Source organism: Pinus tabuliformis, chromosome 3_1, assembly GCF_031772625.1.
Source record: "Pinus tabuliformis cultivar Carrire ecotype Pingquan chromosome 3_1, CPIR1, whole genome shotgun sequence".
Classification (NCBI taxonomy): domain Eukaryota; kingdom Viridiplantae; phylum Streptophyta; class Pinopsida; order Pinales; family Pinaceae; genus Pinus; species Pinus tabuliformis.
The window spans coordinates 887,283,637-887,311,224 of NC_142301.1; the positions used below are offsets into that span (position 1 = coordinate 887,283,637).

Below are 27,588 nucleotides of genomic sequence, written 5' to 3' on the forward strand. Positions count from 1 at the left end.
AAACAATAACAAATGAACAAGAAACTCCCAAATAAAAACCAGTCAATCCTACTGACAATAGAGGGATTTCCCAGATTGACCCAGGTAACCAAAAGGCTGATAGTTTATCCCCAAAATTCAAGAGACACTAAATCAAAACCAAAACGAGAGCAAACAAGAGAAGAAACATGCACAGGACTCCCCAGTGGAGTCTCCAACTTTTGATGCAGGAAAGTGTTCCCTCTACAGAGGCAACCCCTCTAGCCCTAGAGTGGGTCTAGTCACAGCAAGGATAAAACAACAATTAATTCCCTTAAATATTCATCGTTGGAGGCCTACCTCAAACAGGTGGTTGATGAAGTTCCGTTGCACTGCTCCAACTTCCGTTTCCTTCTCCTCAATGAATGATCAACCTGAAACACCACAAAGAAACAATAGAGCACGCAACCGAGAAATAACAATGATCTATTTACTCATAAAGTCAAGAAATCATGAGCTATCAAGTAAATTGCATACAAGACATAGGAAACCATCATTGATTGTATTAATAATAAGTCAAGAGCAAAGCATACAACCAAGTCTTGACGTCGCAAGTCTTCTTAGAGGGTCCAACTAGTGTGTTTCTTCAAGCATTCACTCTCAAATATGGGTCTCCAAAATAGTAATATATATATCTCTCTCATATACAAGCTTTAACACAAGGTTAAGGGCACTCCACACCTTCTTGCAAACTATATAGCAATCCCACACTTGTCACACTCACACCAAAACTATCTACCAAACTCAAAAGCAGCAACAACACTGTACAACCAAAAGAAATAGCATATGATAGCAATGGTGAGTGATTTTATAGGAGAAGGAATCTCCATGAAATGAGGGAGAGGGAGATTATCCTTAGGGCAAGTAGCAAAAAAGACGGAACTACCTTGCCAAAGGGGGAAAGGCGACCCAAACTGACCCAACAACCAGGTCCAAAGGCATCAAGAAGGCCGACTATTGGAACGAATTCACCCAATCTGGATCGTCGCTGGTTGCTAACTAAGCTTTAGCGCCGACATCGCTAGGAAGCAATGTATGCAGAACAACCGTTGCTAAAGATAGCTAATAGCCTCGCGTCGGGGCATGAAATCTGACCGTCGCGGGAAACAGATGTACTCCTGCGACGGGTTCGTGACAGGACTGTTTATGACAGGGGTCCGTGACGTATATTAAGTGGATTTGCACGATGAGGGAGAAAGCTTAGGAAAAGAGGGTCAATTGGCAACATAAGAGAGCATTTGTTCAATATGAGCATGTTTCACTGGACACATGACACAGTAGAAGGACTGGGGTGAAGGCAGTGACAAATTACTGTGTAACAAGAGGAAAGAAAACAAAAGATAAAGTGTCCAAAAGATAGAGGAGCCGGAAGTGAAATTGAGAAGAAGCAAACACATTTATGAGTGTTTAAGTATACAATCACCAGAAATAGTTGACCTCGAAATAGAGCATAACATAAGTGAAGAGGCCATATCATCACCACTTTATCAGACTCCAAGTCTGACCAGGAAGACACCTAAAATCAGCCCAGTCCAACAACAAATTTATGATTATGTGGAGCCACTAGAGAAAATAGCACAACAAAAGGTAAATTCCCCTCTTCAAAATGATTTTGAAGGTGCCTTTATTGAAGATGTTCCTTTGAATGATGATATTCCTCAAAAATAATATAAGTTAGAAGATGCTTTAAAACAATATATATATGAGATATAAGTACTAGACAAGCATCTCAAACAAGAGCATGAGGCGATAAAAGTACATAATGAGATCCTGAGGACTCAAAATGATAACATACTCCTGCATTTGTGCCACTGGTATAAGAAAAACAAGAAACTCAAGGCTAACAACAAGTTCCTTAGAAACAAAGTCAGAGGATTGTAGAGTAATATTTTAATGAAGAAACCAAGGGTAGCATTCAATATTAAGAAGCAAAAAGAGGGAACTAGCTTGGATGCCTTGATCCAAGCTTCAAAGATAGTACAGTGAATGAAGGATTGGACAATTTTTGAAGTTTTGATGCATGAGGACATGCAAAACCCTCAGTGTGGGGAAATGTTGAAGTCCAAAATTGTCTTCTTTTTTACAACCCTTTTTGCTTTCTTTTTTATCCTTTTTATGATAGTTTGCTATATTTCTAGTTGAAAGGTCACCTCAGTCATGCTTAAGCATCATTAAAGTTATCAATCATTCATGGTTTATAATATATTGTTTCTTTATGAAATTTAATCAAAACATTCATATAGCTACCAAATTGCACTTATTTTGCAGCTAACCAACGATGTACATGATTTGAAGGTGGTTCGTAGCGATATCAAGTGAGCGTGGAATTGGATGAGAAGAATCTAGAGCTAACATGTGAAATTAGAATCATCTCATGATTTTGTATTTCAATAGAAAATCATGAGAAGAAAGACTCCAAATTTGATTTCATTTCTTAGTTGTCAAGTTAGAAACTTGCTTCTTGGCTTATGAATCTTAAGGAAATTAATTAAAATATGACTATAAAAGACCATGCAAAGTAATGGACACACTTATTCTTGTTAATTTTGTAATCATTTTGATGTTGAAGACTTTAGCATTTAATATAAATACTTTTTTCTTTGGTGACCAATGCATGGCTGAGTAATTTGACATTCAATTTCGTGCTTGCACTAAACAGGAGGGCCCCCTGGAGAGCTGTAAGACTATATTAGTTTCTGGTTATGTTCATTTCAATACATTAGATAATTAGGCCTTTCTTCACTACAAATCGTTGATGTTTTTATTAGTATTTTGTCCATAGATTGCTAGTTTAATTCTCAATATTTTGAACAGGCTAAGTGCTCATTAAAAAAACAAAAGCATTTCCTTTTCATAGCTTATTTCATCTAGTTGTTTTCATTTTGATTTCATGAGTAATGGACAGAGCAATCTTGAACCATAATTGTGCACATTAGTAATCCCTTTGACTTACACTTTAGCTTGTCATTTTTCAATTTAGATTTATTTTTTTGTTGGGTAGAATTTCAATTTGCAAGAGCACTTAGAATATTTTAAATTCCTACAAGTAGAATTAGAACTAGAATTTTTCCATTAGAATAGATCTTTCAATTCAATTCAAGGAGACTAATCTTTAATCTTTATTGAAATATATTAAATCTCAATTCAGTTCCAATAGAGTAATTTTTTTATTCTTGTTGCAATAGATTAAATTTTGATTCAGTTTGATAAATAAAATTTTCATTTGATTTCAGTTTGAAGTTTGTTTTGCTTTAGAAAGAGTAATTTTGATGGAAAGAACATGGAGAGCTTTCATTGTACTAAAAGCTTTGTGTGAGGAGAATCAATTAATTAACAATAAAGGCAGGGACTGTACTACATCACAACTATTATTTTTGTTTTGTTATACGATACATATATACAAAATACAAATTTATTACACATTTTATTTTATTTTATTATGTATCAATTGTTTTTTATTGATTTATATAATTATATTAAATAATATTGTGATTACTTTGAATCATATAAAAGGGTTTTTGCAAAAAAATATCTCTAGATGTTGTTAAGTCCACACTCATTTTCCCTTTCGAAGGTGACATTATGATTCCTTAGTTGTTTTCTGATGTAACTCTAGCTTGTGATGAAATGAGATGGTGGGTTAATAACTATAAATGTAATCTATTTATACAAGATAAAGGGAAGCAAGAGAGTCTTGTGAGCTCTTTTAGGCATGCAATGCCTTTGGCTTACTTCATTTTATCATTATTGATCAATTTGTTAAAACATGTTGATGGTACATTGAGTAAAGATGCATTATATAGTTGTGTGTTTGAGTTTTATACACATGACATAATTATGTATTGTTTGGGTTTTTGAATCCAAAATATGTACTGTTTAAACTTGTTAAAAGTATCCCAACCATAATGCATGAGCGCTATTTTGGCTGAATCATTGTACTTACACAACTCCGTCAAAACTCGTTATATGTTGAACGTAAAAAGAACACACGATAAATGTATTTGGGCTAAACTGTCGTTATTATTAACGGAAAATGTTACATTTCAATGACTTCGAAAACTTAAAACAACAAATATAGTCATAAATTAAAAGTAAAAGCGACATATTATCATTAATTTCATAAATTAAAAGCCAAAATAACATAAAAAGCTATTCTTATTGAAACATGAGACCACAACACTAAAAGAATTCATATGTTGAGTGTAAAAAAACACATTATATATATTTTTTTGGTTAAATCATTCTCAATATGGAGAGAAAATGTCACATTTTAGGGATATTTTTTTTAACAAAGTTGGTTACTAGATTTCTATTCCAAAAGAAAAGAAGAGGGAGATATGCTCCCATTACATCAAGGCAAAATGGGAGGAGATATCTATGAAGAAAAACAGAGGGCAAACAATCCCTATTTTCCAAGCTCTTTCCCTTTTGTTTCTAAGGTTACTAATTACACTATCCTTATAAATACTTACATATTGATTCAATGACAATTTACACCTACATAACATAAAAAACTAGTAGTGGAAAGACTTTGCAGAAAAGAGAGGAATGAGGCAATTACAATTAATTTTTGTTGACTAAGGGATCCTGATGGGACTGAGGCCAGTTATTGCTGTTTTGAACGTTAGAGTTTTCTCCATATGATTAATAAGTAAGTTCTTCATATAGTTGATTGTATCCTCCATATGCCTACACTTTTGTTTTAGAGCTGACATTTCTTTCCTCTGCTCTTCCATTTGTCTTTTTAGGAAGGAATTCTCAGATTTTGCTTCAAATTTGTATTCTTTGACCGTTTCTCTGATATGCTGAATCATGAATTTGTTAGCTCTACATACTGCGTAGTTTTCACACTTTGGAACGTTTACAAGAGGGTTTCATTCCATTTTTCCTGAGGGAAGAAACGTCTGATCCAACAAAGTAAAGAAGAGGAAATGAGAAATAGAGAATAGAAACAAAAACAATCTCTAGACAGGCCCGCAAAGACTCACAGTTGCTAGAGAGAGGGAAATAGGGCTCTGAAAGCAGAAGCCACAAGAGTTGCGCGAAGGCTAAAGAATATGGGGGCCGCCAGAGCTACACGGTGGTGAGGGCCACAAGAGTTGCGCGAAGGCTAAAGAATATGGGGGGCCACCAGAGCTACGCGGTGGTGAGGGCCACAAGAGTTGCGTGAAGGAAAATGGTTTTGAGAAACCGCCTCCAGAGCTGCACGAAGGCCAGGGCCACCAGAGCTGCGCAAAGGCAATAGGATCTGGAAGATAGCCACCAAAGCTACGCAAAGGGGATATGTGAGGCTAAAACAGAGAATATAAGCTCATTCCCCAAAGGGGCACAACGACATTTACAAGATATTAGATTACTACTTCTGAGACAGAGAGGAAAGAAAGGGAGGGCGAAGATGGTGGGATAATATAAGACGAGCGAAGAGAGAGAATATATTGTTGCGCAACACGCCACATCAGGGAAGGGAACATTAGCATTTCACGAGAAGCTTGAGTAGATGCAATTCGCTTGATAGCGGTAGACTGACTATCCTGTCTGTTCTTGGGGTTTTCCTTAGGTTTCCTAATCTTTTGAGTTCTAACCTTTCGAGTTGAAGTGATTGTTTCCCACCTTGATGTTCTATTCTTGAGTGCTATTCTCTGCACATTGAGGAGAGAGATCCAATGGTATCGGTTTCTGAGCAATATCATTATCAATTCTAGATTCTCCCATAAGACGGTTGATAGCCAGATTAGCATGCATGTCGGTGGTACGATTATTTTCTCTAAGGATATGCTTGAAGGTGACTTCACCTAGAAACTGAAATTTTTTCCCACCCTTTTTTTTATTTGACTCAGAGCCTTGTTCTTGGGGTTTCTGCTTTCCACCATTGATTGGATTATTATTGAAGAGTCCACCATTATGACCGGATTCTTCATACTTTGCTGCCTTAAGATTTCCGTTCCCAAGAGGAGGCCATATGGTTCTGCCCTATTGCTAGATAGTTATCCTAATCCCCATTCATAAGTAATGGGATTTTTCCCTCCCGTGTCGAAAAGTATACCTCCCGCTCCAGCCTTACCTGGTTTGGACTTAGAAGCACCATAAAACAGTAAGAAGAGCCTATTTAAGTTTTCTGTCCATGTTTTGAATTCCTCTTTTTGAATTCTGATTTTCTAGTTCTGTGTGTTGTTAGGAGATTTGATGATGTTTATTTTTTGTTGCTTGCTCATCGTGAATTCGGCCCAGAATATTTCCTCTCGCTGCATGTGTTTGACATCTATTTCTTTAGCTTCTTTAGAGTTGATGAATTCAGATGACATGCTCCAAGTTTTAGCCAGTACTGTTCTAGTGTTTGGGGTGAGATCTTTAAAGATCATCTGGTTTATTGCTAACCAAATTTGCCAGCACATAAATAAGGGAAAACTCAACCAATATCTTTCTACTGTTTCTTTATTTTTGAAAGAATATGGGTATTTTTCCCCAAGTTGATAAAATTTCATGTAAAGGTAGTGATTGTAGAATACTAACTTCTAAGGGACTAACTAGCCCTTGCCCGTAGACCCTAGCAAAAGGGCACTCCACAATGAAATGTTGAATATTTTCTTCACTCCCTTGACACATAGCACAGTGTGATGGGCCTTCATAACCTTTATTTTTAAGATTATCAGCGGTCAGAAATTTACCTTGAGCAGAGTCCACATGAAAACTTTGATTTTTGGCAGTGTTTCAATTTTCCATGCCTCCCTCCAGTAATCCCAGTCTCGATTTCCATGCTGATGTAAGGTAGCATATCCAGATTTGACTGAGAAATCCCCTCCATCAGGATCCCAACGAAGAGAATCTTTTGAGTCTAGACTTAGAGGAGAAACCCCCTTAAGATGAGATATTAGGGACTTCCATTGAGGGACAAGGCCATGAGGGAGGTTGAGAATCCTCCAATCCCTCCATTCTCCATATCTCCAAAGAGATATGTCCTCTAGAGTTATGATTCTTTTTGTTTTCATCCATATTCTCAGATCCTAAAGATTTTCTTGACAAGCTATAGGTTGATTTCCCATTATTATGTCCTTCCATATTTTGATGAGTTTACCATTCCCAGGGATTTTGAAAGATTTTTCTTTGATGATGGAATTTTTTTTTTAATCATATTCCAGACCTAGGTGAAAGGCCTGATTGGATAACCTTTTCCCAATAAGTGGGTTGTATTGTGGTTCATGTATTTTGCTTCCACCACTGCTCTCTCCTGTTATAAATCTCCATATTATTTTTTCTCCTAGAGCCAAGTTCATTATCCCTGGAAGTCTTATTTCCGACCCACCTTTCTCATATGGTAGAGTTACTTCATCCCATTTCACAAGGCCATGCTTCTTTATCTCTACTTTACCTCCTTGCCATAGGAACCCCTGATTACTAGCTCAATTTGTTTTTGTATACTTGCCAGGGCTAGTATTGCTGCATACTGATAAATTGGGAGAGTTGTGAGTAAGGCCTTAATTAGTACCACCCTTCCTGCCATATTGAGCCAGATCATACCCCAATTCTACACTTTTTGTTTCATTTTCTCAATGTACTTATTCCATATTTCGGTCTTCAAATTTTCTTTTGAGATAGGGAGACCAAGATATTGGAAATGGCTCCATTTTTCTTGAAAAGGGATTTCCAGTATTTCTGAGATTTTTTGGAGAGTGCGAGGGGGTGTGTTCCAACCGAAGATTCTACATTTCTGATTATTTAGTAGTCCTCCAGAGGCTTCCATAAAATTGTTTAGTACCTTTTTTATTCTTCTTGCCATTATGCAGGAGGCCCCTCCCATGACCAAGGTGTCATCTGCAAATAGAGAGTGGTTTATGCTTTTTACTTCAGGAGAGATTGAAAATCTTGTGATAGTCCTATCTTGTCTACATTTCTCAAGATTTATACTCAGTGAGTCTGCCATTATGATATATAAAAAATGAGGGAGAGAACAACCTTAGCGAAGTCCCCTTGAACTCTAAAAATATTCACTTGGTCTTCCATTGACCAATGGTGCAATCCAAGGACCCACAATACAAGCTTTTATTATAACTAGTTCCTTTTTTGAGAAACCAAATCTCTGTAGAACAACTGCAAGGAAACCCAGGTTGACCCTACCAAAAGCATTTGCCATGTCAAGCTTGACAATCATTCCTTTTTCTTTTTTCATAAGAATAGAGTGCAAAGCTCCCTGAACTATTAGAATGTTGTTAAGGATTTGTCTTTTTGGGACAAATCCTCGGTTTTCTAATATTATTTCTGGAAGCAATACTTTTATTCTGTTTGCCAGAATCTTTGTTATGATTTTGTAGGAGGAGTTACACAAAGAAATGAGCCTGAATCTACTAAATGAATTAGCATTCGACTCTTTTGGAACAAGGGCGAGGAAGAAAGAGTTTGTGAATCCTTCAACCTTGAATTTCCAAAAAACATTTCTGATCATTCTTATCAAATATTTTTTAATAATTACCCAGTTATTTTTATAGAAGGAAATAGGAAACCCATCTGTGCCTGGGGCCTTATCCGAATGAAAATCCGAAACAACAACTGCAACTTCCTTTTCTTCAACTACTCTTGTGAGTTCATTATTTTCTGCTTCACCGATTTTCCTGGGAATATGCTGAAGATAATATTCATACTCGTTATTTGATGTTGGGAATGATAATAGATTTTTGTAATATTTGTAATCCTCCTCCTTTATTTCCTCTTGACCTCTAACTTATTTTCCTTCGTTATCTTTTATGTTGTCTATTTGCTTTTGATTTCTTCTTATCCCGACCGTATTATGAAAGAAAGCAGTGTTCTTGTTTCCTTCTTTAAGCCACAAACTTCACGATTTTAGTCGCCACTCTTCTTCTTCCTTTTTGTTTTGTCTATACATCTCCCAATACGCTTGTTTTTCTTGCCATATGCTCTCCTGCGTTTTCTCTTGCTGCTCTTTTTCCACTTGGATTCTCTCAATTTTTTATGTTATTTCTAACTTTCTTTTTTGTGTTTCTAGTTGATTTATCCTTGCCCAATGTTTCAGCTCTCTCCTTAGGGCTTTTAATTTAGTTTCCCAAACATAGCTAGGAGAGCCAGTAATTGGATTTGTCCATACTTTAGCAGTGAGTTTTTTTACTTCTTCACTGTTGTTCCAAGTGGAGCTGAATCTGAACGGAACTAGGCCGAGATTTTCTAACTTCCTAAGTGAGAGTGCCATCGGTTTGTCATTCGATGTTATATTATGAATGATTTTAGATTTTATCTCGCTGAAGGAATTGGAAAATTTGTCTTGTATTAGAAATCTATCCAACCTTTCCTTTATGTTATTTTTCCCAATTCTTTTGTTGCTCCATGTATACTTTCCATTTCTGGGAGGCATGTCCATTCATTTGCATGCTTCCATAATAGATTCTAACATTTTCCTATAAGGATAAAAAATTGTATATTCCCCCGAATTTCTCCTCTACATTCAATACCAGATTGAGATCTCCTCCTATTATTATGCCTTTGATTTGGTCCTGCATAAGATAAATTTTTAAGGTGGACCAGCAGACTTCCTTATCCCTATAATGATTTGGAGCATAAATATTTATAATGCAATATTTCTCTTTTGTTTTTTGGTTTTCCAAGTTCGTTTTTATCCAATGCAACTCTTTTTTTTGTTGAGTGAGCTCTCAATTTTCTGTTTTCCATAGTGTGCATATTCCTGCTGAAGCTTCAATCGCTGGAATTGAGGTTCCTTAATATTTTTTTGTTTTTTGTATCATTGTTTCCATTTCCTTTTAATTCGTATGTGTCTCCTGAATCATAAAAATATCTGGTTTTTTTGAAATTATTAAATCTTTCATTGCCTTAATTTTTGGCATACTTCCCATTCCTCTGCAATTCCAGGAGACTATATTCATTATCACTTGATGTTATGGGTAAAGGGGCTTTTCCCTCTGTTGGGGTGGGCATTTTTCTCCTTGTTTTCTCTAAGAAAGTATCCAGAGGTTGTTGGCTTCTTAGAGCCATTTCCTTTGCCATAGCTTCATCTCTGATTTGTCTATTGGTTTTTCTGCTTGCCCTTTTAGGGTGGTCGAGAGATGAGAGGAGCTCTTTGGAGAGGGTACAAGTGATTATTCGGTCGAAGGAGGAGTGATGAGGGCTTTGATAGGGGATGGGAGAGGAAGGAGGGGGAGGCGAGATCAAGGTCCACAAGGGAGCCAAAGGGATTATAAACCAAAAGATTCGATAAGGGGGGAGGGATAGAAGACGAAGGGAGGGGTGCAGAGGGAGGGGGGGATCTTTAGATGGGATAGGCCTCGAAGGAGAGGATGAGGGGGATAGAGGGGGAAGGGTCGAGGGAGAGAGAGTGGATATTGAAGAGGGTTGGGAGGATGATTTTTTTGTTATCTTTTTCTTCTTGACTTGCTCCCATTTTGGTTCCTGGTTTTTTGTTTCTTCTATTTCCTATTTTTTAGCACATCTATTTGTAAAATGGCCATATTCATGACATACCTTGCATTTGAACGAAATTTGTTCATAATCCAGTTGTTGGATGTGAACCCAGCTATCAAATTTGATATTGACTGCTTCTGGTAATCCTTTCTCCAAATCGATTTCCACACATATTCTTGCGCACACATGCATGTTTTCCTTTGGCTCACTTCTATCAAAATATTTCCCCATTGCATTTCCTATTACTTTAACAGATTCATCTCCCCAGCAATGTAGAGGAGGATGTGGGAGCCTTACCCACACCGACACTGCATTGGGCACATCCAACTTTGGATTGAAGTCTGGGGTCCATCTATTTAAATAAAGCCCACTTGAGTCCATGAAATACGGTCCATTTCTGGAGATTAAGTCTCTATCCTCTTTTGATTCAAAAAAGGAAGGTGAAGTAACCTCTTCCACAAAATCTTATCGATATTTCCCCCAAGATGGAGGAGGCCCAGTTTCTTTCCACCCACTTGAGAACCGGTCAGGGTGAGGGCCAGAGCCCAGTAAATTGATCAACCAACCCACACTCAGAAAGAGACAAAGTTGCATGTCGAGGGAGGGAAGGGGGGAGGATAATTTCAGGGATTTCATCTATCTTCTTCACAAACTTGGAAATTGAAGGCATGTTTCGAGATGGTCCAAGGGAGGAGATCAGTGAGGCAAATGCTTTTGCGTTTTCTCCTATCTGGGCTAAAGATTCAGGAAGCATAGTAGGGATCGATCCACCATCCAAAGGAGATTCGAAAAGGGTCATCAGTGACTGGCCATGGGATAGCAGGCCCTGGGAACCAAGAGATGAAGACGCGCGCAGGGTTTGAAAATGCCAAGGCGGGAAACTCAGCGCAACGTATTCTATAACTCTAGGAAAAAATACATTCCTTGTAATTTTAAAACTTAAAACAATTAAGAATAAAAATAATACATTATTATTAATTTTATAAATTTTTTTAAGGACGACAATTATAAGCCACCTTGCATTAAGAAATCACGGCAGGTGGATTGTACGTTAGGTAGACTGAGCATCATTTTAAATTGCAGCAGGAAGGATAATTTTAAGCTCAGAGGTGGTGGAGGTGACGACAGAACGGTGATGGGACAAGGACCAGGTCACACAAGGGCAAGTCGGGGAGGAGTGGGCTATTATGGCGAGTGCAGGCGGCAGAGAAAGACGGTGCAACAACATAAGAGAAGTCGGCAGGTGAGAGGGAGTGGATACGGGTGGAGGCATAAGGGCAAGAAAGAAAGGAGCGTCCTCGAGGTGAGCGGAGGCAGGAACGAGAAGGTGATAACCGGAGCAGGAGGAATCGCACAGGGTAGACCTCTCGGGCTAAGGAAAATCCAGTGTAAGAGAATAAAGGACGGAATGAAGTTGACTGTAATGTTTGAGAGTAGGGGAGGAGGACCTTCACGATCTGAAGGCTTTAAGCTGGATCACTGGGAGGGAGAAGACCAGACCCAGGCAAACATGGAAGAGATATACGACCTGGAACAGGACAGTCAACCGCAGATAAGGAAAAGCGAAAGAGGTAAAGGGAGAATTACGGAAGAAACACGATCAGTAAAGGTGGATATAAGAGATAAGAAAATCAGAGGCCGAGAAGAGGAAGTAGACATGGGATCTCCCGCCAACGAAATAGGATAGGGAAGCAGGGCAAGGGAATACAATGTAGGTGGAGCAGGATGAGGAAGGGGCCGCAGAGGGAGAGGAGGACGTCATCAAACCGGTCATCAGGAACAGGGACGCACCAAAACAACAGGAAACAAACGTGGAAGGAGAACGATGAAACGCCAGGTGCAGTATGCAGAGAGGGCATATAGTAAAGACACGCATGCAAATATCAGAAGGATAATTCAACATTTGGAGGAGGAGGAAACCCGGGAGCAGTCAGAATCTGAGATGGAGGACTGGGAATATCTGTTTCCAGACCCTGGAAACACCAGAGGACGTATGTCCCTGTACAAGCAGGCCTTACATGGGTCATGAAGCGGTTGTTAGCAAAGGCCATGGAACAGGTGGCTATGGAGATGGTTGAACTGGCCCAAGGCATTCCAAATCTAAAGAAAGAGATGAACAACCTTCAGATAACCATTATGATGTAGGATGGCAAGCTTGACGAGATACAACAGCAGCTAAAGAAGCTTACCCAGGAGGAAAAAGAGGAGAAGCACCAGCCGAGCGCAATGGAAGACTGAATTTTCAAGATATGTCTATTATCTCCTTAGTTAGGAAGCTGAACAGCTTGATACCCTCTGTTATCTTTTATAATGCAGTTAGTAAACAGTGTTAGTTTCTTTGAATGGTTAGTATATATAGCATGGATAAACAGACTCAGTAAATTTTGTTTTTGGATGGCTATTAAGAACTTCAGATGGCCAACAGACCCGGTTTCCCTTCGGGGCGGGTTGAGGCCATCGTATGTATGTACTGGTTTTAACTTGTTCTAATATAATTGGTTCCATCTTAGCTCACAAAAAAAAAATGTGTTATTTTGTCGGGTAGCTATAATATTAGGAACTACCAAATTCTCAATGTTGTGTATCTATTTCACTTTACACTTGTTAACTTAAAACCCTGAATGTCCAAGTTTTATTTTTTGCATGCCATGCTCAAACCCCTTCTTAATGGCTCCTGCACACTTCTAGGTACCAAGGACATGAGTTAAAGAGGTGTGAGAAAGAGGCTGTAAGGTTGCTAAGGAGCTGAAATCCTTACATTAGAAGAGGCAGGTGGTTGGGTATGTTTGACACTAGTGAAAAGGCGATGATGGTATATGATGAAGCCGCTAGAAATATGAAGGGAGCGAAGGCAAAGACCAACTTCCCAGTTCTCCCTCTACATACCTGGAAGTGTTATAGAGGTTGTGAAAGAGACTGAGCTACGAAGCCGAAATCAGAGATCCTACCTTTAAAAAACGGAAGTGGTTATTGATAAAAGGTTGTCAAGGCATATGACAAAGTGTCCAAAAAGATGAAGGGAGCCTAGACCAACTTCCCAACTCCCTCTTTTCATCTTGACGTTATGCAGAACCAGAGTTGCACCATCGCCACTACTGCTGGACATTGGACCCCACGACTTCCGTGTCTTCCTATTAATCACAATAACAAGATAAGCCATGTGGGAATGCTTTTTGAACCAACAAAGCCCTTTACCCACAATTAACATTTTTAGGCCGATAGGCCTTCCTTTGGATGAGCTTTTTCATCTACCTTTTGATTCTCTGATTGACATGTGGCATACTCTAATCTGATTAACATGTGTCCATCGCACTGTAATTTGACACTTGCAACTTGCCGGTATGTTTTTAGAGTTATGCAACTTGCTTGAATGGTGGCACATTCTTCGGATGTGGTGGCAATTTCAGTGGTGCCATTATCAGTTGGAGTGGTAATTTCAGCCACATCTGCATACAATTACTACGCTGAGGCATCAAAATCGTCGATGTGGTTGGAAAGGTAGTTGGTACAGTTGAAGCAGTGGCTTGGTACAAGTTGCTCCAGGTTGTTTCTTTACGTTTCCTTTATTAGCTGCCAACATACTTCATTCACAGCAACAAAGGTCGCATGAACGAACTTCTCTTAATCGTATTTACAGTGTACTTATTCACAGTGCTCTACTGCAATAATTGTGTCTATTTATGCTCTTGCTGCTCCAATTTACATATCTTTTTTGGCTCCCTGAGCTTTCTTACAATTCTTCGTTCTTGGTTGCAGGAATTGACCTCGACAATGTCAATAAAAAAAGACCTTCAAAGGTTTTGAAGGCAGCGAAGAGTGTTTTAAAAAAAATAAATTGTTCACACTTAATGTGACTTCCACCAGTTAAAGTCTTGAAAATGACAAGTTCTAGGCGTTTATTTGGAAACCCAGCGAGTGTACCAGGAGGCACATTTTCGACAGAAGTATTTGACACAGAAATCATGCCTTCATCTCATGCGAGCATTGCTCCCATTCTTCGTGTCGCTAATGAAATAGAATCGTTATGTCAAGTAGATTTTATGATTTTGATAAAGCACACAGGCGTGACCCAGCCTCTTGTGGGAGAAGCATACACCAATTCAAGAATTCTCTATTGCAACGTCTGAAAAGAGTAAGAAGTACTGCAACGTCCTAAAAGAGTAAGAATTATTTTCAAGACTGCTTTATCTTATGCTTTATATGTATGTTTTTAGATTTCATTTTTATGATTCTATATTGGAGTAAGCCTTTTTATACTCTATTTGGAAAATATTTGGTCTTTGATTATCACCCTTTAGTTAATCACCAAGAAGAAATAAAATTGCCCATTTAAAGGAGAACCCTCTACAGCGTTCCCGCCTATGAGAGACATTCTATTTATTGTCTAGATTGTTTGTTGAAAGTTGTACAATTTATCAGAGAGGAAATTAATCTTAATTTGAACACATCATATGGTTCTTCAACTGCAAACTGCTTTGGCATTATATGGAAAATAAGCATATTCATCAACAATTGCTACATACTCATTTTATATAATAGAAGTCATCATAATTCCCTTACGATTGTGTTTTAGGAAGCACATTCCTTTCTGAAAACATTGTTAAGGTTTTTCCTGCCCCATTTCAACCTAAGAGTTGAGTAAACATGTAATTTGTTCGGGTGGATGTGGGTAGTTTTGCTATTGCTCTTATTTGTTGTGTATACAAGATCTAAGCTGGTTACATATCGGTATCAAAGACACATTTACTTATTTTCCTGGTTTGCAAAATTATATATAAATTTATTAATGACTCAAGTAATTAATTTTACTATTATTTGCTTATAAAATCTAGAACAGGAAAGTGTTTGTCTCGCCGTTTGAGTAAAGAAGTTTCAACTCTAATATTTTGATTTTAAATTTGAATCATATATTTAATTTTATTGTAAATTACAATTTCTTTTTCTAAATTAACATATTTTTTATTTTGCTAAAAAAAATGTATGCCATTTTTTTTCAACATTAAAAAAATATTTTTAATTTCAATATACATTATATAATTTAAAATCATATTTTTTTATTTCATTCTACATTATATAATTTTTATTTCACTTTAAATTATAAATATAGATATTAAATTTTATATAACCATTTAGGTAACACAAGTCTTATTGTTGTTAGAGATTATGAATATCAGTTATCAAATAACATGGTTATTGTGTAATTATGTTGTTAGAAATTATGAATATAAATGGTAAATATCATGGTTTTAGTGTAATTCTATTGATAAGTGTGTTTATTTTAAAATGAGATTTTTAGAATTTTAATTTAATTACTAATAATTAAATCATTACAAAATATTCATGAGATATTTTTAATAATTTCAAGTTGAAATATTGAATTTTTTTTTTTTTACTCTTCAAATTCATATACAAAATATCTTAAAATTAAATTAAAACAAAATTTGTGTAGAATATGGTATTGATAAGGTCTAATATTATAATAGAGGCTAGCCTACTTACAAGTTAAAATAAATCATCATAATTGAAAATTAAATCATTACAAAATATTCATGAAATATTTTTAATAATGAGTTGAAGAATTGATTTTTTTTTCAAATTAATTTACAAAATATTATAAAATTAATGTTATACGAAATCCTCCTAAAAAAGTCTTTTCCTTAAGCTCTAATGCCACTTTGGGATCGATATAATAGATTGTTGAGCCTAGAGGCACATTCTACACCCTAGTATGACCCCATGTGTAAGTATGTAAAAATAAAAAATTAGAAATCTAAATAATGTTTATGTTTGTGTCTCCAATAAATAATAATAATAATAATGAAAATAGAAAAAAATAATGTTGGCCCCAAACAAAAATGAAAATATCCATATAGATTAAAAAACTAAAAAGAAAATAACCATATAGAAAAAAGAAAAAAAAAAGAAAAAAAAAGAAAAAGAAGAAGAAGAAGAAGACTAGGATACAATTTCAACAATTTTTTTTACCACATTAAAATTCCAAATTAGGAAAAAAATAAATCTTTAAGCTTTACTTAAGCCACTACTATTTGTTAAATCAAAGTAAAAAAGTTAATTCAACACAAAAAATCCAAAATCTTGCTGTAAAATCTTTTAATATTTCTTTCAATTAATTATTTGTAAAATGAACCTTTAAAAAGACATGTTCTATGGATATATTAAGATCTCTATAGACATAAATATTTCCACATCAAAGTTGTAATATTCGAAAATATTCATTTGATGTAGTTTTATTATAAATTGTGTTATCATGTCATGTAAAAAACATCATTAAATCTAATATTAATATTGAAAGATTCATATTAATATTAATATTAATATTGTTATTAAATCTAATATTAATATTAATATCATTCAACTTAATAACTTTTAGTTAATTTGCAATATTAAATTTAATATAATATTAAATTTTTTATATTATAATGATATATAAAACTCTAGATATACATGGGAGAGAAAAACAAAGACATAGAGTGATAGAGGTGGAGAGATAGAGGGAGTGAGAGAAAAGAAAAGAAGGGAGGGATGGAGAGATGGAGTTGGAAAGAGAGAAAGGGAGGGAAGAAGAAAGACATAGAGAGAGAAAAGTGGAGAGAGAGGAGGTGACAAGGAAGATTTAGGGAGAGAATGTTTATGCTTGGGGGTGAGATAGAGAGACAAAGAAGGAGAGATGGACATAAGGGAGGAGAGTAGGAGATAGAAGGAGAGAGAGACGGAGATAGTGATAGAGTTGGAGAGAGAGAGATTGGTGGGAGAGAAAGGAAGAGAGAGGAAGGAAAAAAGCGAGGATGTGAGAGAGAGAAGGAGAGAGGAAAGGAGAGGGAGAGAGGAAAGGAGAGGGAGAGAGGAATGTAAGAAGACAGACATATAGAGACAAAGATGGAGAGAGTGAGAGGGAGTAATAACAGAGATGGAGAAAGAAGAAGAAATATAAAACGGGGAGAGAGAAAAAATTGCCAATGATTAAAACTCTTCTGTTTTTGCACATTGGTCCTTTTCAGAGTTCAAAAGGTGAAAAGGCTAAGCTGAAAGTAAGAGTCCAGTTGGATAAGCATGGAATAGTTTCGATTGATTCTGCAACTGTAAGTAGTGACGGGTTTCACATATGATTTTTATATTTTATTTATAATATGAGTTATGTACTTGAAAAATCGGAAGCTCAACTCTACTGGGATGAGAACATTATTTGTATCCTGCAGATGATTGAGGAAGAAGAAATAGAAGTCCCTGTTTCTAGTGTGAAAGAAGGATCAAATGACGAGAAAGAGACTGCTGCAATGGATACAGATGATGCACAAAACAATGGTACATCTGCAGCTGGTGACAATGCTGATATTAATATGCAGGATGCCAAAAATGTTGCTGGACCTGCAACAGCTGGAACTGCCACTGGTGCTGAAAATGGGATTCCTGAGGCAGAGGATAAAGCTGCCCAGATGGAGACTGATGCCAAGGTACATCCTTCTCTTGCTTTTTCCAATTTTCTTATCGAAAGAATGGTTTGTGGTAAATTTTTTGGCTCCAAACAAAACAAATTTGATATAAAGATCTAAGATTGACCCAGTTATCTCCATGATTAACTGATTGTATAGCTCCGGGAATGGTGGGAGCCATACCCAATTGAAAAGTAATGTTATCTGAATACATTTTAAGTAATTGCAAGAGGATGCAATTATTGTTAGTCTGTAATGAAAACGCATTTTCGGTTTTTCTTCTGGCTGGACCAAAAATCAAACAACCATGTATTGTAGCAGCAAGCATTTACTATCAGCAATTAGAAATTAATCAGTACTCTTGGCCCAGACTGGGTGTAAATTTGACAGGATCTGCGCTAAATTCCATGGCCGCAAACCTATGGCTCCTATACACAATTGTACTGATAGCCAGAGTGAAAGACCTGACTACATCTGTTAACTGTAACATTGCCGAACTATGCTCGCCTGTAAGTGTTAACCAAGATTTTAAATTGTTCCTTGATTGTTTATAAGCAAGATTGCTCCAATCATATTATTCTTACATTCATTTCTTGGGAGTCAAAAGATTTAACTTATATATTTTCAATAATTTTTTTTATTATAATAAATAGTATTTCTTTAATATAACTCTTATGAACTTTAATTTAATTTATTATATTTTTAGTTAAATATATATATATATATATATATATATAATTTTTAATAATTTTTTTTTTAAATAAATATGTTTTTTTCAAGGTAAATGTTTTTCACAAAAACTTTAATAACTTTAATAATCTCCATTGCTCAAGATTGTTGGGTGAGGGGCTCAAAAGGTATTGGAATGATAGTCTTGAAAATTGTTGATTAGGTTTAATTCTTTTTTTCTATCTTTAATTTTATTTTATAATTATTCTCTTAACAATTTTTTTGTTTTCTTAATTAATCTTTAAAAGGAAATATTATAAATAAAAAATTTCTTTAATACATGATACAAATATTGAATTTAGTTTTACATCTTATGTAAAATAATGTAAAACAATAACTAGTAGACGAGTGAAAATATTTTTTAGACTTAATTTACAGTGCATATGAGATTGCATGTATGATGTGTAGACAATCCCTCAAGAAGCCTAGTGATAGATTTAACTTTCAGTGCATATGAGATGGCATGTATGCTGTGTAGAAGGTTCCTCAAGAAGTGTCGTGATAGACTTAACTTAGAGTGCATATGAGATCAAGAAGCCATCAATGATTAAGAACATTGTGGAAAATGCAAAGGAAGCAATTCATCTTGGATGGAGCTTTTTTTAGATCACACACTTCAACATAGAAATACTAACATTTCTTTTGCACTATTTTTATTTCCTCTTAATTAAAAATGGTTTACAAGGCAATAGAATAGATAATGTGCCATTATGACCTACTTTGTTATGTTCTATGAATTATGGAATCAATAACATTTTCCATACCTTAATAGTATACTTTTGACTTGTATATTTGTTTCATAAATATGAAGGCAAGCTAAATTGCATAACTAGTAACAATAGCCTTACTTTAATAATATACTTTGATTTATTATATTTGTTGCATAAATATAAAGGAAAGTTAGGTTCCCTTTACTAATTGAAGTAGTAGAAGTATTTTGGAAGCTATATAAATTGGATTTGTTTTCAAATATGTTTTTCCTCACTAAGATGCTTATGCAAAATTTTGGCTTGGTAAAATAATATTTTCCATGACAGATCAATTATTGACTTCAATTCTTAGGGTAGTAATGTCCAAAGATTTGTTTCTATGTGTAGCAATATATGGACCTACAATTCATTCTACTCTTGAAATATAAAATAAAAATAATAAAAAAATAAATACTTTATATATATATATATATATATATAATTATAATTCAATGTGGAGACAATTATTGCTTTACATAAAAATTTGTGGAGACAATCACTGCTTTACATTGAAAATAAAAATTTAGATGAATATGCAAAGATGTCAAATTTTCCCATTACATGAATGAACTCTCCATCGTTTACAATTGAATGGAAAAACACTATTTACAATTCAATATAGAAAAACTACATGTGGTTAATTGAATTTTACTTGACTATCTCAATTCTTAGGAACCTATAATTAAATATGAATGCAATGTCTTTGCATAGGAGTTGCCCGGAAAGTTATAGAAATTCTGATTATATTTAGAGAAAATCCAAGGATTTTTGTAAATCCAAGGATTTTTGTAAATCCAAGGATTTTTGTAAATCCAAGGATTTTTGTAAATCCAAGTTATAGTTGTTAAACTTCAAAATTTTAAGTGTTTTGGACGTTTTTGATGGTGCTCAATCCATTTTCACCATCAAAAACACGATTCAAACATTGTCTCTACAAGATTTTTTGAAATTTTTTTACCCGGATTCAGGTTACTTTTGGCCGTGCGGGAAATTCCTCTGCCTCCTTATACGACTCCATACAATTTTTAACCACATTACAATTTCTTGTTTTTTATAAATGATTTTACATGCATTTCCACAGTGCATGTTTTTGTTAACAAACTCTGATATACTTACAAATTATAAACTTAGTAAAAAAATAAACAAAAAAAATTAAACTTAATGTTTGTATTGTTATTATTTGATCATGAAAATTAAAATACATGTTTTTTAATTTAAAAATTCTATCGGCCTCTCTTTACACCTTTTGGGGCAATTGCTAGTTTACCCACAACTAACATTTTCTAATGGCTTCACTGAATTGTTTTCATAAAGAAAGAAGCATTTTTTTTAGGAGGGATGAGAAATTACTTCTTTCTATTTTTACATGTGGTAAAACATGAAACAGAGTATTGTTGAGTGATGTACGTTTTAAATCTATAAAAAAATTATTAATCTGCAATTTTATTTTTGATATGTCCAAAAAATTAATAGATGCTTAAATTGTAATTTAGGTTTAAATCTGATAAAATTGCAGGTTTAAATTTTTCCAGAAAATAAATGCATACTAAAAAAACGAATTAAACTGTAAATTTTCAAATTGTAAGTTTTACTTTTAACTATGAAAAACTCTTTCCGCTTTTTGTGCACATTTTCTATGGAAAAAAATTAATTATTTTGAAAAATGTAATGCAAATAAAACTTCGTTTCTTTGTAGAACTTAAAGACAATGAATTAAATTGTAAATTTTCAAATTATAAGTTTTACTTCTTAAAGAAAATTTCAAATTATAAGTTTTACTTTTAATTATGAAAAAACTCAAAACTTTGTTTCTTTGTAGAACTTAAAGACAATGAATTAAATTGTAAATTTTCAAATTATAAGTTTTACTTCTTAACTATGAAAATTTCAAATTATAAGTTTTACTTTTAATTATGAAAAAACTCTTTGGGTTATGTGGAAAAAAATTTAATTATTTTGAAAAATGTAATGCAAACTAAACTTGTTTCTTTGCCAAACTTAAAAACAATGAATTAAATTGTAAGTTTTACTTTTAACTATGAAAAAACTCTTTCAACTTTTGTGCACATTTTGTGTGGAAAAAAATTAATTATTTTGAAAAATGTAATGCAGACTAAATTTCGTGTCTTTGCCTAACTTTGTTTTCTTGCATAGGGTTTTGCTAGAGCAGCCCCTACTACCTTTGCTTCTGACTCTGGAGTTAGCAAATGTATGCATAAGATACTATAATAATTAGTAATTCGGTGTTTCAAAAACTAGTGGGGAAAACCATTTTTTATAAGCAAAAGCTTTGGATTTAGCAAAAGTATGTATAAGATACTATAATAATTGGTAATCTGGTCTCTAAAAGACGAGCGTGGGAAACCATTTTTTATAACCTAGAGGGAAATGCTCTTTATAAACTAGAAGGGGAAACTATTTTTTATAAACTAGCAAGGAAAGGGAAAAGACAGGAGAAAGGCCTAGTCTGCGATTTTTATTAATGTGGGAAACCATTTTTTATAAGCTAGCCGGAAATTGTTTTTTATAAACTAGAAGGGAAAACTATTTTTTATAAACTAGTAGGTGAAAATCCCAGTCTATGATTCTATTTTTATTTTTTATGAAGTGGCAGTGAAAAAGTTAAGAGAAAAACATTTTCATAGCAAGGGAATGAAAATAATATATGGAAATAACATCCAATTTTCTGTAAATTTGTATATAATAAGAATTCATAGTGTATAATAAAACCTACCATACAATATGTTTGATTTGCTTGAATTTTGCAAATAGCAACAACCTTGCCTAATTTTTCTTTGAACTCTTCAACTTCGCATGATTTTGGGGCTTCTCTGATATCCACTCACATAAATCTCACAGGAAAACAAGGGGAGAAAACTACCAAAGAAAGAATACTAGAGCCCAAATGTGGCAGTGTCAGTGAGTTGTGTTTGTCGAAAAATCCATGTAAAATGCAAGTGTTGCCTTATGCATTAGATGAATGAGCTAACCGGACTTATATAAGAGGTGAGCGAGTAATGAAACTCATATATAGTGTTCAAATTTATATATATAGCATTTTTGAACTAATGCTAACTCTAAACTAACATTAAATTAGGATTGAATTGAAATTTTAAACGAGTTATCTTTGTAAAATTTTGAATAATTTAACACATATTCAACAGAGATTATCCTGATCATGTACTATTGCAGAATACATACACAATACATAAGCTCCTCTACGTTGATCATCAATATAGCAGCATCAATAACAATAAAACATCAAGAGCATTCACACATTAACACAGTATGTAACCCGGGGAAAGCATCTCGCTAAAAACCCCACACTATCTGTATATTAATGATTGAGACCATGTAACATTACAAAGTACAATGCTTATCACAAGCAATCCAGTACCAGCTCCACCTGTTACACACAATACAGCTCAGATCTGATCTCCAAATCTATTCCATTGCTTGCCTACCTCTCCAGCTCAATACCTGCTCAAGAACTGATGAGAATGGTTTACCAAACTCGTATTTGACCTGCAAATAATCACTCACACTCTGTTGGACATGAGCACAAGCTACAATTCTTGATATTGGCCAATTCATTGGCATACTCAATCCCTCTAATTGTGCAAATCATCATGCACAACTATAGTCACAACTGATAGCAATATGATCCTCTAACACCTGTCCCTGCTGAACTGAACATGCACTGACATGCAACTGAGTTAACTGATGTATTATATAGTTGCATTATGAGTTAATAACTTGTGAATTAATTAATAACTAATTCACCCAACTCATCTCTAGTCTATTTGCCAGTTAGACTAAATACAACCAGTTTAACAAAGCTAAACTGAACACAACTCCATCAACTGCACCTCCAGTCCACTAAACTCAACTCACTTGAGTTCTAACTGAAGTGCTCCATGCAAATATTAGTCATCCCATAGGTAACCACGTATTTCCCTCTGGGATCTGCATGTACCACATCCGTAGCTTATCCTGAAGTGCTCCAAGAGAATAAGATCAAGTTTATAGTCCAAATATTATTATGAGACAATAATATTTGACTTTTCTATTTTTGACAGCCAGTCTAAAAATAGACTTTGATCACTCATACTGTGATCACTCACACTATGGTCACCCACACTGTGATCACTCATACTGTGATCACCCACACTGTGATCATCCCTGCTAGGATAAAAAATAGAACTTGCGCCATAATTTGCCTGCGGGCCCACTTAGTGAAGGTGACTCTTTTCACTAAGCTCCATCATCTTGTTGCAATCTCAACAATCTTAAGTTTATGAAAATCATACAGTTTCCTCGGCAATAAGAGGTCCAAACTCAAACTTTGGATAAAAATTTGTTTGGCTTTTTGAAACATTGGAAACATGAAACGTATAAATTGGTAAAAGCAATTTAATATTATTTCAAATCCTATCGATCGTTATAGTCCATGCTATGCAGAGGGTAGGGACTAACAAGACATTGTAGATTTTTCATAGATTTTAGTGAAAGTGTAGATTTTTCATAAATTTTGGTAAAAGAAATTTGGTCAATTCAGGATATTCAAAATATATATATATATATATATATATATATATATAAACATTTTATAAATTTGTGCTTATTAGGATATAAAGTCGATTTTTTTGTTTATTAAAACAAGATGATGTAGGTTTTCCATTTAGTTTATGATATTCATTGCAATATTATGAATAAGAAAATTTTTGTTAGTTTATGATATTCATTGCAATGTTATGAATAAGTAAACTTTTTGTTAGTATATTAATCTAAAGATAATTTTTATTAATTGGCCATTGTAATTATAATAAAACAAGTTTGCTCATCCATAATAAGCTTTGAATTGTTGTGGAAGGTTTTGTTAGAATAAATAATGATTTTATAAAAATATATTATATTTTATGTTTAAATTTTTATATAAAAATATATTATTTTAAAGGAAAAATAATAATAATAAAAGGAAAAAATTATAAACAATTTTATAAGGTTTTGAAATTGTTTGTATCAAATTATAGTAATAAATCATTTTTTTGTCGGCTAAAAAGTTCTATTAATTTTGCAAAATATTACATTTGATACTCAAAAAGACCTTTGCTCTCCTAGCCTCAATCCGACCAGATTTGTTGGCTAGGAGAGCAATGCAACATCTAAGGAAAATCTGCCATGCTTTACATAAAGACCATAAACTAACCAGCTAGATAGCCCAAAAAACACACAAAATGAATAGACAACCAACCAACATCACAAAATTGGAGGTACATTTGGTGCATGACCAACACCAAGAGCAGTTGGATGATCAAAATCTTGATGGGTGTGAAAATCCACATGGGCTAGATGCACCTCTAGTTCGTCTAAATGGTCTTTAGTGTGCCTCTGTCCCCCTCGCAAATAAGCCAAGCGATCATGGATGTGCCATTGATTTTATTGCAGATCATTGAGAAATGCAATCAATTCATTATGGTTGTCATGGTGCTATTGTCGCATGTCCTCCAGCATGGTCAAGATAAGTCGAATTTGCAAGTCCAAGGAGTCTAAAGAAACTAGTTGAGTGGCATGACCTGGGGACTGAGCTTGGACATGCTCCAAGTCTTCTCCCAGATCTACTCTCCCGGTTCCCTTAACTTTGTCCATGCCCACTTGGTCAACCCTTCCCCTTGGTGGACCACGAGGCCCCATCCCCCTCCAGGCCCAGCCCCTCTGTCGCAACATAAAAACCTAAATACCAGAGCGTCCACACTAATGATACTACATGGTTTTTAACCTGAGCTCTACCACCTGAAGCCGTGGTTGAGGGATGGCACAGTCAGCGTCAACAAAATACACCACCACCACCTTGAGCCAGTAGAATGGCACCACCCCCCCCCCCCCCCCCCCAACAGGTGCACCAGAGCCACACTAGAGCGAAGATTGCCTATTTTAGAGTAAACCCTCACACCTCTTCAATCCCCAAAGAACTGTTTCCCATCCACCAAAACACCAGAGCCAAGACTGCCTTGGCCTGGTACACACACATCACACAGAATTCGCCCAAAAATAATTAAATAAAACACACCACCATATAATGGACAAGAAATAACTGAGTACGAGCAGGGTAACCAACAAGAAACCTTAGCAACAACCTTCCAGGCATGTCTGAAACCATCCAATTATCGCTCAACACGGGAAGGAATAACGCTTCGACTCCCCTCAGCCATGCAAACCAACCGCCAAGAGAAACTTTGAGAGCCTTATTGCTCGGGTCCTAGACAATGCGAAAAATTCCACTATAAGAGTTACATTGTAATCCCCTACTTTCAGTAGTAGTTACCCAAAATGAGTTTTCCAAACAAGTGAACATGCACATGTTGGTAGCATGTGCACACTCCACGATGATTGCACCACCCTCCCTATCTCCCATAACTTGAACGCAAAAACAAAAGAACCAGGCAAGGCTCCACACTTTAAAACTTGCTTTGACCTTATTGAGGATTTAAAACCTCACGTGCCTATTGTCCTGTCCTCCCCCTTGTGCTCTATGACTGTCATTCACATGGATTTACTTCATGCTGGACCGCACTATCTAAATCAAGGTCATCCACTCCCATTGGGGTAGCTATAGTAATAAGTCATATAATATAATCAAAGTTTTGGAATCTAGAATTAGGATAAATAAGGATCCAAATCGTCATATATATATCCTCTTTGTTATTTCATCAAAGTGTAAGATATCTAATTATACCATCATTAATTTAATCATGCATTATTTCCATGAAGTTTCAAGATATATTTAACAATACAAACTAATCATAATTAAACTTAATAATTATATTTTGAAATTTCCATTTTTCATGTTATTATTTACATTTTATATTTTCATTGTAACAAACATTTAAGTTGAACAAAATTATATTATCTTGTTAAAGCATAACATTCTCCAATATTATTCCTCGATGGGGGGTGATGAATGAAGGAACAAGGGTTCAAGAGGGGGAATTTACTTCCCTCCCACATGGAAATTGAATGTGGAGGTGTCTCAGTGAAGATATTGCTAGTGAGTGGGATAAGAAGTTTCAAGAATTAGCGCAATTTGTTTATGTTTTTTGGTTGACAACGGGTCTTGACGGTTGGTTTCAGGGAATGGGCAGTGAGACACTAGTGGGGATTCGCATCCTTGGAGCATAGGTTGGTTGTCTACCACAACCATTCCTGCCCTTCGTTCTACAAGTTCAAAGTTGATTAGGAATTTCGGGATAAATATTGGTAATTCTGTCAATGAGGTGGTTCCAGGGATAATCAGTTGGGACCTTGTTTTGCTTTGGGTGGTTCTAGATGTGGGAGAATTTCTGGTGTTAGAGTAGGTGGGTTATCTAGTAGGTAGTGATACCTTCACATCAACCGTGGATATTTTCCATTTTTTTTTTGAATCAGGTAATAATTTCTTGTATAATTTTCATTCCAGTATAGCATTTTCTTCGTAGGGTCTCTGTAGCAGTGTTTGGACTAGGGTTTGGTCGGGGTGGCCATAGAGGTTGGTGGTACCCTTTCTATTTATAGTCATTTGGCTCTGGAGGATTGGTGCGAAGGTGGGTTGGGAGCTCTCAAAATTTCATTTTCATTTTCTTGTTGGGTGGGGGGCCTATAGGAGTGAGAATTTGGGGGCGTTTCTATTGGTGGACTAGTTCTGTAGAGCGAGGTTGTTAGCTTGATGCAAACTGGAGGAAAACAAGGTGGTTGTCTTTGCAATAATGGGAATTTTGAATTTTGGTCATCCGCGTGGAGAGTAGGTTGGTCAACCAGTGAGTTGTCTTGGTCTTTTGGCAGTTCATCCTTCTTGGTAACTAAGTCTCCGGATTGGATTTTTCATGTGGTTTTTGTGTGGTGACCATCTGGAGCACCATGCAATGCCGATGAGTACAGGCTCAAAAAGGCATTGGTCCTAGCGGCCAAGGGGTAGCACATTAAGTGGAGCAACAAGACGATGGCGAAGAGTTAGAGTAGAAATCTGCTAACTTGCCTAGATGAGTGGACTTACCTTCGCCCTTCGATTTTCTATAAGCATAGATCAACCATGTTTCAGCGGTGGTGGAGCAGTTGGCCCGTGACTGACATGATGATCGTAATGAGGTCATTGCCTTTATGAACGACCTCCACAACAATCGGTAGCATATGATGGATCAATTTCTCTCTCTTCATCGAGGATAGAAGCGACTCCAACAAAGGATGGA

At 35.4% G+C, this 27,588-nt stretch overlaps 1 pseudogene across 1 annotated transcript; it reads left to right on the top strand.

Annotated features, from left to right (window-relative positions):
- The first annotated feature begins 17,414 nt into the window (after positions 1-17,414).
- Positions 17,415-18,008, top strand: LOC149190456 (heat shock 70 kDa protein 15 pseudogene; annotated as a pseudogene). The gene is made up of 2 exons (XR_016255622.1): positions 17,415-17,537; positions 17,655-18,008. The product of XR_016255622.1 is annotated as a heat shock 70 kDa protein 15 pseudogene (transcript).
- The last annotated feature ends 9,580 nt before the right edge of the window (positions 18,009-27,588 follow it).